A 13,194-nucleotide genomic window follows, 5' to 3' on the forward strand; every position below is an offset into this window, starting at 1 on the left:
TGCATGGAGTCTACCCACGTTTGGCCCATCTGAACAGACATTCCACTCCAGGAAGATTGTTCTACATGCCACAGTTCTTCTACATTTTTGGGTTTTGCCTCATCAACCACATTTTTGATGTCACCCCACTAGTTCTCTATGGGATTGATGCCAGGGGATTGAGTTGGCTACTCCAGTACCTCAATCCTGTTGGCCTGTAACCAAGATGTTGTTTGCTTACTGGTGTGTTTTGGGTCATTGTCGTGTTGAAACACCCATTTCGAAGGCATTTCTTCTTCGGCATAGGGCAACATGATCTCCTTAAATACTTTGATATATTCAAACTGACTCAAGATCCTTCGTATGTGATAAATGGCCCCAACACTGTGGTATGAGAAACATCCCCATATCAGGATCATTGCACCAATATGCTTTATTGTCCTCCAAGTGTACTGTGGCTTCAGTTCAGTGCTTGGGGGTCTAACAAAGTCTGCGGCCCAAAAACCAACAATTTTGCTTTCATTAGTCTAAAAAATGTTGCACCACTTCTCTTTGGGACAGTCAATATTAGAGATGAGCGAGCACCTAAATGCTCGGGTGCTGGTTACTCAAGCCGAACTTTTTGTAATGCTCGAGAGCTCGAGCATTACAACGAACCCCATTGAAGTCAATGGGAGACTCGAGAATTTTTCAAGGTGACCCATGCTCTGCATAGGGGAAGGTGTGTGATTCACCTGAAAACATCTGAAAGTGATGGAAACACCACAGAAATGGATAGGGAACAGCATGGGCAGCATGCATGGATGCATCTGAGGCTCCGAGGTCGCGCTATTAAGCCAAATTGTGGGCAAGAGCCTGGTGGTCACCCCCCTAACAATTTAGTTGGGCCAGACCATAATCAGCAAGGCACACGCGCTGGCACATCTTAGCTAAGCACCACACTAGGTGGAACGAAGGCCAATCACTGCCTGCGGGTGAAACAACTGCCTCTTCTCCTGCATTACATGCTGGCATTGCTGTCCCATCCCCCCCAGAATGCAGGCACGAGCACAAGCCTGTGTCAGCAGCCAACTGAAATTTTCCCCAGCACAGCGTCCAGCTGTCCCCATCCCAGACGGGGTAAGGCGCACCCCTTCGCCTACTCAGTAGTTCACAGCGTACTGAAATTTTTCCCAGCACAGCGTCCATCTGTCCCCATCCCAGACGGGGTAAGGCGCACCCCTTCGCCTACTCAGTAGGCCACAGCATACTGAAATTTTTCCCAGCGCAGCATTCAGCTGTCCTCATGCCACATGGTCGCTTGATAGCCACATCACCCTCTTGTCTATTTATAAGTGCGTATTGGATGAGGAGGAACCGGAGACACACACTGCAGAGGGTTGGCAGGGCCTGGCAGCTACCCTCTTTAAAATTGTGGGCGATAGCCCAAAATGCTGATAAGAATTGCTGATAAATTAACGTATGATCATAATTCCAATCCCATGCCACCTCCGTCACAAAATATCATGAGCCACAAAAGTGGGCATAAAGGGGACTCAGATAACAGTACTTCTACACATCTCCACAATTCAACAACCCATTCTAAAACAAAAGATTTTACCCAGAGTGCAGGTGAACCCCTGAAAGATTTATTTACCAAGATTATAGGTGAACCCTTGAAAGATTTGTTTATTAAGAGTGTAGTTGAACCCCTGAAAGATTTCATTTACCAAGACTGCAGGTGAACCCCTTAAAGGATTTGTTTACCAAGAGTGGGTTTCTCAGTAGCAGGAAGAACACCTGGATGTATACTTAATTCGTCACAGTGAGGGTTCTAAAGTAATCTCTAAAACGTAACCTTTATTCAAAGTCTAGAATAAAAAGGATTTGTTTAATCAAAATCCTAGCTTGTAGACACACGAACAAAAAAAAAAAAAAAAGAAAGTGTAAAATCTAACCCCTGTCGACTGATGGGGAAAGAACAACCAATGAGCCGCCTTTGAAAAAGTGTCTGGTAACAGTGGTACCGGGATGTCAAAGTTCCCAATTATTTTCAAGTACTAGTCTCTGAAACTTGAGATTGAGAATAAATTAAAGTTTGGCTCAATGGAACTAAAAGTAATGTTCCCACTTCCGTGAACAAATACTGCAGCTATTCAATATGTCGGTGGCAGCAACCAGCCTCAGTGGTAGGCAGGTAGCTATTGTGGTAGCTACCTGCCTACCACTGAGGCTGGTTGCTGCCATTTTTTATTTTGTTCCTGCAACTCTATTCTGGGGGAAACTGGGCTTATTTATCTTTACCTAGTGATAGGATCGTCTATCTCCTCCTAGTGGATGAAGGGTATCTCCCTACTGGGGACTTACCTCTTTACCTTATTTGCTGCAACTTTATTCTGGGGGAAACTGGGTTATCTGTCTTTACTTAGTGATAGGATCGTCTATCTCCTCCTATCTAAAGTAGGGTACCTCCCGTCTTTGGGATTTACCGGTTACTTTGTAGCTGACCTATTGAATTACAACTCTGGTGGTTCCTGATGAGGCTACTTTATCCGTAGCGGAAACGCGTTGAACCCAACTAAGAACCCATATAGCAGCCATTTGTACTGCACGTGTTGGCCTATGTTTGCCATAGGCTTACAAAGATTCTGTGTTGAGCCGTAATGATTGACTATTGTCAGCTCTACATCTATTTTTTCTTTGACTAGCCGTAAAAAGTGTGCCATTGTACAATCTGGATACACAGCCACGGCCTGTTGATGAAATAGACAGCTTTCATCTATAGTAGGAATGATGCACCCGCTCTGTGTTGGAGCTGGTGACTGATCACCGACATATTGAATAGCTGCAGTATTTGTTCACGGAAGTGGGAACATTACTTTTAGTTCCATTGAGCCAAACTTTAATTTATTCTCAATCTCAAGTTTCAGAGACTAGTACTTGAAAATAATTGGGAACTTTGATATCCCGGTACCACTGTTACCAGACACTTTTTCAAAGGCGGCTCATTGGTTGTTCTTTCCCCATCAGTCGACAGGGGTTAGATTTTACACTTTCTTTTTTTTTTTTTTTTTGTTCGTGTGTCTACAAGCTAGGATTTTGATTAAACAAATCCTTTTTATTCTAGACTTTGAATAAAGGTTACGTTTTAGAGATTACTTTAGAACCCTCACTGTGCCGAAAAATGTTTACCAAGAGTGCAGGTAAAAACCTGAAAGATTTTTTGAGCGACAGCTCGTACTTGCTTAATGGGATTCAGGTGGCGGTCCACCGACAGGCAAGCTACCGCCCGTCCCAGCCCCCGCCTCTCCCTGAGGGGCTTGTTAACCAGTGTCCCAGGGAATGACAGCATGAACTGTAAAGAAATTAGTGGCCAAAGATGGACACCGCGCTGGGATACGTTTCCGTACACCGTGTGACCCTTTTCAAATTGTGCTTCATAGCTGACAAATCGCAGACAAATTAATGTATGATTGTAAGTGCCATCCCATGCCACCTCCGTCGCAGCATTTTATTAGCCACAAACACCAGCATAAGGGGGACTCAGAGGCCAGAACTTCTACGTTTTTAATGAAGAAAACAACTCAAGATTGCAGGTGAAAAACTGAAAGATTCTTTGAGTGAGTGCACAGGGTATTTGTTTACCCAGAGTGCAGGTGAACCCCTGAAATATTTTTTTAACATAGAGCTCGTACTTGCTTAATAGGATCCAGGTGACGGTCCACCAACAGGCGCTCTACCGCCTGTCCCCATCCCTGCCTCTCCCTGAGGGGCTTTTTAACCAGTGCCCCAGGGAAAGACGATGAAGAAATTAGAGTGGCCAAACCAGGACAATTCATTCTGTCTCGGTGTCAGATAGCTGGACACTGTGCTGGGATACATTTGTGGACTCTAGGGGTAAACCTCTTCAAAATTGGGGGCGAGAACCTGGAGGCGGCCCTCAGAAAAATTGTTTTGACAGAGCCTGGAGGCAACCCTCCAAAGAAAAAATAGTTTTTACAGAGCCTTTTGGCCCTCTGAAGAATTGACTGTTCAGCGTGCTGACATGCTGGTTTAGGAGGAAGAGGAAGATCAGAGAAGGACAGACCAAGCTACTTCTACCCTTTTTGGGGTGATAGAGGGTGCATGGTTCTCCAGTTCCAGCTTAAAGATACTTTACGTTAAGCTGCTTTCCACCGGTGGAGAAGAGAAGTCAGAAGTCTGGGGAAATCCAGGCTTTGTTCATCAAGTGTAAAATGTGTATAGTCTTGTTATATAGAGCGGATTGACAGGACACACACTAAGAGTATTTTACGTATGCTTTAAGCCAAAAATAGACAGTATAAAATGTGTACAGTCTTGTTATATAGTGTGGATCAAGAGAACACACACTTGGGCCTATTATGCAAACGCTTTTAGCAAAAAAACAACTAAAAAAGTGAAAAATGGGGAGTTTTGTTAGTTCCTATATAGTCTGTGTACACCAGTAGCAGCATACTGTATAGAACTGGTAACAGTATGCAGTATACAGCCGGGATGCTTGTGAATGCTTTGTGTGCACTACTGGTCCCAGGCAGCCAAACTGATGATGCACAAAAGTGGAGTTGTAGTCCTAAAAAGGGCTGTTGGGTTCTTTGAAGATGGATTCCCTGCCTAAACGCTTCTTCTAACCTACACTACCGCTCTCCCTCATTCACAGCAGCTCTGTCCCTCAGCCACTCCAGCCACCATGTGAGGCGAGCATCAGGTGACCTGAATTTTATGATCCTAGGTCACCTGATCTGGCCAGCCAATCACTGCTATAGACGTGCACAGGGTTGGCACATCAGAGCAGGAGGTGCCAAGCCTTCCCTGCATGTTCTTTGGCTAAAAAAGCCGCTAAACATGTGGGGAGGAGAGGGTGAAATTTTCTCGAACACTGTGTGGTGCTCGCTTGAGTAAGGAGTACTTTCAATTATGCTAATGCTCGGACGAGCATGCTCGCTCATCTCTAGTCAATATGTTTGTAAATTTTAAACTATTCAGAACCTTTTTTTTTCTCAACAAAGGGACTTTGCAGGGAGTTCTTGCTGGTAACTTGGCTTCAGTTATTCGTCTACTGGTTGTATCAGAACTCACTGAAAAGTCCAGATCTTCTTGACTCTTGCAGGAGGTGATCATTGGCCGAGTCTCTGCCATTTTGCTATTCTTCGCCCCATTCGGACAGTTAGTTTCCCGCTTTCTTCTGTGTCTTTCAGGTTTGCGTTGCCACTTCTAGGCATTCATGATCATTTTCGCTAAGCAGCCTATAATTTGCTGCACTTCTCTATATGTTTTTCCCTCTCCAATCAATCTCTTAACCTAAGCACATCCTTCATCAGAACATTATCTGGAATGACCCATTTTCACCAGTATTTCAGAAGGAAATGCAGAATAACCAACATGTGCAGCATTCATCATCCTACTACCTTAAATGAGAACCAAAATTAACATCTGTTATTCCACAGAATTAATGACTTCACCAGTTTAACTCCTTAATGCTATTTTGAAATCTTTTCAATTAATGATTCAGTTACTCAGAATGAGCGGCACGTCCTAATTGTTGGCCCTGTTTTGTACTATTACTCTACTACACTGACAGGTAAATTACCTGCTATGGAGAAATATCACTTCAACTAAAAACAGCGATTTATCAGGTTAATTATGTTGGACTGCAATTTTTTTAGTTACATTACTGTTATTGATTTGTCCTGCAAATATTAACCCTTTAACACCACAAGTATTTCTTAACTTTTTTTAACAATCTTCCCATCTTGTGGGTTTTTGCTATTTTAAAAGTAGTTTTTACAGCTCCCATACCCCTCTCCCCCCAAAGAGGGAAGGAAAAGGGGTTAGGCGTGTGGGACGCTCTCCCCCCCCCCCCCCCCCCTCCTCCCTTTTTTTTAAAATTTTCTTTCTTTTTTTCTTTCTCTTTTCTTCTCTCTTCACGCTACCTTTGCGACTCCCACTCCTCCTCCCTCCGTGGTATCCCCACCCCTGCAGCCACCATTTCTTGTCAGTTCATTCTACTTTGGTCCCGATGAGCCAACAGACAAGTCCTAGCAGAAAGGAATTTCCAAACTCAACAATACTGTTGGTGCACAGGGTCCAAACTAGTTTACCCCCTACAATGACATGTTCTCCATCCAGGCTATACCTCTTATTGCTGTTTGACATGAGCCTTTGAAAACATGTAAACCTGAAATGATGGCTGTATTGGACAACGTTAGTTATTTATAATTGGAAAACAAATATATAAAGAATGAAAAAAAGGAGTTTTTATATCTTTTTGTGACAGTTTTGTTTTATTTTACAGTTTTATTAGACAGTACGTAAAAAATTGTTACAAACACTATTTTTAACGTTCAAACAATGTAAAGGATTCGGCAGCAGAACAGTCATCTCCGGGGGGAAGACAGGAGCTCTGCAACAAGAATACAAGAAATGTGCAGTCCGCACAGCAGCACTGCGGTACAAGTCACCCCAGATTGTTTTATTTTCGGGTTGTGGTGACAAAAATAAAAAATAAAGCAAAAGAAAATGTATCCATCTACAACTACAACTATATATGACATTTCTGCAGACACAGTGCAGGCTCTGTCCGCCATGACAGCTGGCCCAGCAAACAGCTGATCAAAAAGGATCCTTAATGGTGAAGCCTCGCCAACCAGCCATTGATAACCTATTACTGAGGACAAGTCATCAATAGTAAAGTCCCGGAAAACCCCTTTAAATTAGACAGCCCAAGATCAGGACTGTCAGGTCGCACTGGTGCCCACCTTTCTCTTTTCACTCCAGCAACCAGAACCCAAATGCAGAGAAAGAAGTTTCTTGGTTGAATTTACTCCCTTCTTGCTTTTACATAGAAGTCATGAAGCTTTCAAAATACATTACATATCTCTCAACTTCTGAATAATGTAAGGAGGATCAGTTCTTGCAGCACTTGAAGGGCAATGTGGCATTTTTCCCACATTCCACCACTCCCCTTTTACGCTAAGACATGCCTTTGGTTTCCTCTCACAGTATTAGTGCCCTTTAATGTCACTCTCACAGTGCTTACCATACTCAGTAGTAATGCCCCTTTTCTGCACCACTCCTATCCCTTATTCACTTTCGGGCAGCACGATCATCTGATCACTTCAGCCAAGCATCGGTGCTGGTATGGCAGAGGTCAGTAGTTGGCTGAAACGATCATGTGTTACACGGCACATTATCACATTAGCTGGAAGTGAGCGGCACAGACAGAAGTGGTGGAGGGAACAAAAGAGAGGCTGGTTTTTTTTCCTCCCAAAAATCCTTGTGGGACATGTCTCCTGTATCCCTGGATAACCCCCAAAATCCAGGAGTGCCCCACCAAATCTGGGATGGTTGGGAGACATAACAGACCCCTTTCTCCACGTAAGGGACTGTGGGCAGCGGGTTCCAGGCTTTCCCAGTTTTCAGAGTCGATGTCAGCCTGATAGATATAGGGAGCAGCAGTCACCCTTGGTGAATGCCTTATTATTAGAGATGAGCGAGTATACTCGCTAAGGCACATTACTCGAGCGAGTAGTGCCTTAGCTGAGTATCTCCCCGCTCGTCTGTAAAGATTCGGCTGCCGGAGCGGGTGAGCAGGTGAGTTGCAGCTAGGAGCGGGGGGGGGGGGGGGAGAGGGAGAGAGAGATCTTCCCTCCGTTCCTCTCCTCTCCCCCCCCCCCCCCCGGCCGCTCCCCGCCGGCCCCCGAATCTTTAGAGATGAGCGGGAGGATACTCGGCTAAGGCCCTACTCGCTCGAGTAATGTGCCTTACCGAGTATACTAGCTCATCTCTACTTATTAACTATAAAATAACCCGGTAATCCGGGATATCTACAACTCTATGCCCGGATGACTGGGGATGGCCAAGCCTTCAATGCCAAGTGGTTCCTCCATTCCCTCCCATCACAACAACACTGAATCTGCTCCAGCAGGCCTGGAAGAGAGTCATCCCCAATCATCTGGGCACCCCTTTCCCTGTTCACTAGAGGAACATTGCCCATAGGACAATTGCTGCAGCCTTGTAGCACAAACCTGGAGAGACTCCCTTCTTCCTCTGTCCACAGCTTAGCTGCTCTCTGCACACTGCATGCTTCTTAATGGCTGTATCTCTTTCTCCAGGAGGGAAAGGTCCTTAGGACTGTATCTGCGACCATGCAGTCCACCAGGAGAGACTCCTGCTTCAACCTCCATCCCGCACCAAGCACCTCTCTTAACTACTTCCTGTCTCTCCTCCCTGCTCAGCTCTGTCCCTTTGTTGCCGCCCCCTCTTAAACAGACTGTACCATTACAAAGAAAACACCATACTATCATTAAACAGCGCTGAACCGTATCCTCCTTACATCTACATGATCTGTCACAACAGTTTCTTATCCTATTGAAAACAACCAAAATATAATTTATATTTGTGTCCATTATATACTTATTTTTATATACTATAACATGACCCAGTTGGGGTAATTGATTTGGACATACCGTGTTTCCCCGAAAATAAGACAGTGTGTTATATTAATTTTTGTTCAAAAAGATTTAACTTTTTTACGTGTATAGCCGCCTGGACACTATTTAAATTGACTTTTTTAAATTAACTGTTAGCAGGGCCTAATTTTGGAGTAGGGCTTATATTTCAAGCATCATCAAAAAGCCTGAAAAACTATTTTGCATCCTCAAAAATTCTGGAAAATCATGATGTGTCTTATTTTCAGGGTATGTCTTATTTTCAGGAAAACAGGGTAGTTGGTGTGCGGGGAGGGGAGGGGGGTGTACTGCGTTTTGGGGCATAGTGTGTTAGTTTTATTTACAAGTTGTCATGCGACATGTGAAAAAGAAAAAAACTTTGGAGGAAAGCCAGCATTTTATCATTTGACTCTGTATGAGAAGGGGAGAAGGGGATATGGGATTCTGTTTCCCAAATATATGCTAGATACCATATATTTACTGGGAACTTTAGTGGCACAGCTTATTTTGGGGCGCTTTGAATTGTTTATGTGTTACATTTTGTTGGAGCTACGTCTTAAGATACTACTAACAAAAGCACTTGACTGTGATGCCACATAAATCACAGGGGAATTCATGAAGGTGTCTGCACAACTTTACCAACATATAAAAGTCCCAAATATTGGACACACCGTATTCACGCTAGAATTTGCAGTTTTTGGGATCTTTTGCATTCCAGCTCACCTTCTTGTAGCTGGCGTAGATTTCTGTCTGGCGCACATATGGTCACATATGTCCCAGTCTAAGTAAATTTCCCCCAAAATTGATTTAACTTTTCCAATGGTCATAAGTGCTGCGGAATACGTTGGCACTATACAAATAACAAGACTTGTTTTATATTAAAGGGGTTGTCCCGCGCCGAAACGGGGTTTTTTTTTCTTTACTTACCGGCTGAAGATGGCCGCCGGGATCTTCTCCCTCGGTGGACCGCAGGGCTTCTGTGCGGTCCATTGCCGATTCCAGCCTCCTGATTGGCTGGAATCGGCATGTGACGGGGCGGAGCTACACGGAGCCGGCATCCTGCACGAGCGGCCCCATTGAGAAAAGAAGAAGACCCGGACTGCGCAAGCGCGTCTAATTTGGCCATTAGACGCCGAAAATTAGGCGGGCTCCATGGAAACGAGGACGCCAGCAACGGAGCAGGTAAGTGAAAAACTTCTTATAACTTCTGTATGGCTCATAATTAATGCACAATGTACATTACAAAGTGCATTAATATGGCCATACAGAAGTGTATAGACCCACTTGCTGCCGCGGGACAACCCCTTTAAGTGTACTGCAGATCCAAGAGTGTATCGCGGATATACAGAATACTGGGTCATGTAATATGAGGTAGAACTTTCTGCTTGTAATATTGTACTAAATAGCAACAGTATGTTTCACAACTTTGTCACATTCGTTCATTCATGGTAAATACAAACTTACTGAATGAAGACACAGGCTCTGTGCTCTGATCTCCATGTGGTACAACTTGTCACGCTGTCAGAGTCTGTCCGCTTAGGACTTTATTCTGTAACACGTGGATCATAGTGACCTCATGTGGAAGACGTTAGGTACTGCAGTGTTTTCTAACGTATTGGAAATAATGTGCAAACATGTTTAATTCTAATAAAATATTAATATCCTATATCACAGAATTAATCCAATTCTATGTTTTTTTTCATCAAAAACTGAACAGACTGTATATTGTGTAGGTGGAATTATCCTTCAATTATTTATTTGTCTTTTGGAATGGCCAAGCCCGCGTCCTGATCTTAACCCTATGAAGATACCGTGCCATCAAAAGGCTGTGCATGCAAGGCATCCCAGAAATATTGATGAGCTCAAAGGCATTTGCAGAAGAGAATTGCCCTCTGACTACAGACTACACTGTATTAGTAATCCATACGAAATTAAGATAATTCCAAAATTCACGTACTTTTTCAAATATAGGGCACATATAGAGGTTATCACAAAAGGAAGCATCCAACTTGGGGCCAACCTCCATAACATTGCCCCCATGACAGTGTTCTCATAAATCACACACATTTTCTTCACTCCAATGTTCCTGCTGTCTGCCAGTAAGATTCACAGGAGCCACCAAGGAGCAGCCACTCACCTATCACTGATCAGCACCATAGAGTGTTTGCTCCCCGCAGACTCCCAGCATCCATACATTCTAGGAGTATTAACAAGTATGGTATAGAACTTCTGCCAGTGTAGAGGGGAGCAAAATAATAGGGAATTACATATTTTGGGTGCAAATGCAACCTTTTAATTGAATAAGAGGAGTAGATGAGGAAGACCTGAAGATTTTAACGAAATTGCAAATCCCGGCAGAAACTAAAGACTTAAAGTTTGCAAAAGTACATTGTTTATAGTGTCTGGAATTAGAGGAAGGTCACTTAGTTTACCGTTAATGCAAAATATGATAACTACACAGACCTAAACTGCAGTCAAAAACTCAGCAAAATATAGGTAAGACCCCCCCACCACAAAAAACAGGTAAGGGCGATCCACATGGACGTATTGGGGTTCATTCTCATTTTTCCTCTTATTGCACGTGCATTTTGTGTGCATGAAAAAAAAACACAGCATGCTCCATGTTAGGGCAAATTTGTGCACCAAAGGCCACATAGGAGTCTATACCCACGCAATTGTGCAAGCAATTCTATGGGAAAAATAAAGAACATATAGGGAACTAATTAGACTAAGTTACCATTTAACTCAGGGAGCGGCTGTGTCCCGTGCTCAAGTAAAATGTCCCTGTCAGCGCAAAAGTATAGTAAAATGCGCAAAGATACGTGCGAAAGCGCAATGTTCATGGTGTAAAAGCGCTGCGCTTATACAAGCGTTTTTGTGCATACGCCTGTGAGCATTTTTTTCGCATTTTTACTGTCTAATGGCTCATTCACAGAGTCATAAGCATATTTTGGTCTGTGATTATGCATCGTATTCACTGACCGAAACTCGCCTATTCCCCGAGCATCTTGGCCCTGCATGCGTTTTTTGCACGCAAAAAAGACGAGAGAAATGCCATTCATTTAATGTGCATGTATCATTCATATTCATCGAATAACCGTACAGTACAATTCACTTCAATGGCCTTTGTCAGTGTGTAAATGCGTTGTTTCATGCGACCGCAAATCATGTATAAAATACGCACACATACATAGGCACATTGAAATTAATGAGTTTCATTCACTGCGTATTACATGACATATTACGCTCATGTAAATGAGACCTCAGGCTACCGACACACTAGCGTATTTTTCATCCGTGTGACATACGTTTAAGAAATGGACACAGACAGCATACGGACCCGTATTATTCAGTGAGGCGGCACATTATACTGAGTTTATCCACGCTGACACAGACTGCTTAACTGAGCAATTACGGGCGACTGCCGACCCATGTAAGCACGACACCTGACAGGGTGCGGAGCGAGCGGTCGCTCACTAGTCGCTACTCTTGCCTTTTCAGCTCACTAAGGCCGGTTTCACACAGGCGTGTGGAAAAGCAGAATTATGAAACCAATGATTTTCAATGGTGACGTTTTCACTTACGCGATGTTGCGTGGTAAAAAAAAAAATCACAGCATGTTCTATCTTATTGCGATATCGACCACTGTTTTCAATGGGGCCGACCACAGCAGCGCCAGCCCCATTGAAAGCAATGGGAGAACTCTTCGACACTCTGCCACGGCTGCGACAGCCACGGCAGGGGAATCCCTTCATCGCCGGCGGGAGAATCCCTTCATCGCCGGCAGGGGAATCCCTTCATCGCCGGCGAGGGAATCCCTTCATCGCCGGCGGGGGAATCCCTTCATCGCCGGCGGGGGAATCCCTTCATCGCCGGCGAGGGAATCCCTTCATCGCCAGTGGGGGAATCCCTTCATCACCAGCTGGGAATCTATGAATGACTACCTGTTTTCAGTGGATGGAGGTGAGCTGCCCGGAAGAGATCTTCAGAACGCTCCATCTCCATTTACTGAGCAAACATCAGTCTTGTGTGTAAGCATGGGAGCGATATTCGTTGGGACAGCAGTCAAGCGCTTAAGCGTCCAACAGTCGTCTTGTCTAAAACCACACCTACTAAAAGAACAAGTAAAAGCGTAAGGGGAAATTAGCTTTTAAGTCCATCTGGGGGCAATTACTGACATGAGTGACGAAAATCTTTGTACCGCGCTGCAGAATATGTTTGCGCCAAATAAGCAACAGGAAACAATATAGTAATATAATCTTATTATATTAGTAAATGAAATGCAAATATACGGCACATAAAAGTGTTGGATAACTGTTGAGGTGATGAAACTAGCAGACACGATACCTGTAGGTGGCTCCGTTGTAAGGCAGACAAGCCCAGGCTTCAGCTTCTTAAGACATAACCTCCAGTCATACGCCCCTTGGGTTTGAAGACTTGTGCAGTAAGATAAGATAAGAAGTTCTGCTTCCTTCCTTGCAGTTTCTGACTTATTCCTTCCAGGTTCTGTGTCCCCAGCTAGCAGAATGTTCCCAGGATCTCTCTCCGGCCGCCCTCCTTAGCACATATGTACAAGCATTTGATATCCAGGGGGGTCAGAGGCGACTTGGAGAATTTTTGGTCCCAGCTGACATGGCAGTTGTGAGAGCAAAGCAGTGTGAGAGAAGCAACTCTGGGCTATGTATTAGGATAGAGACTCCCTTCGGCTGTTTAAGCATATTCCACAACAACTTTCGCTGACACTTGTAAAAGTATCCGTGTCCCAGAT

The 13,194-nt window shown here is 44.1% G+C and overlaps 1 protein-coding gene across 1 annotated transcript in view; it reads right to left on the bottom strand.

Annotated features, from left to right (window-relative positions):
- The window catches only part of ZNF385A (zinc finger protein 385A), a 354,552-nt gene extending 341,727 nt beyond the window's left edge, over positions 1–12,825 (bottom strand). The window contains exon 1 of the mRNA XM_066584303.1: positions 12,774–12,825. The gene's annotated coding sequence lies outside the window, so the exon portion shown is untranslated. The remainder of the gene's footprint in view (positions 1–12,773) is intronic.
- Between the last annotated feature and the right edge of the window lie 369 nt (positions 12,826–13,194).

The sequence above is a fragment of the Eleutherodactylus coqui genome, chromosome 1, assembly GCF_035609145.1.
Source record: "Eleutherodactylus coqui strain aEleCoq1 chromosome 1, aEleCoq1.hap1, whole genome shotgun sequence".
In the NCBI taxonomy this organism is placed as follows: domain Eukaryota; kingdom Metazoa; phylum Chordata; class Amphibia; order Anura; family Eleutherodactylidae; genus Eleutherodactylus; species Eleutherodactylus coqui.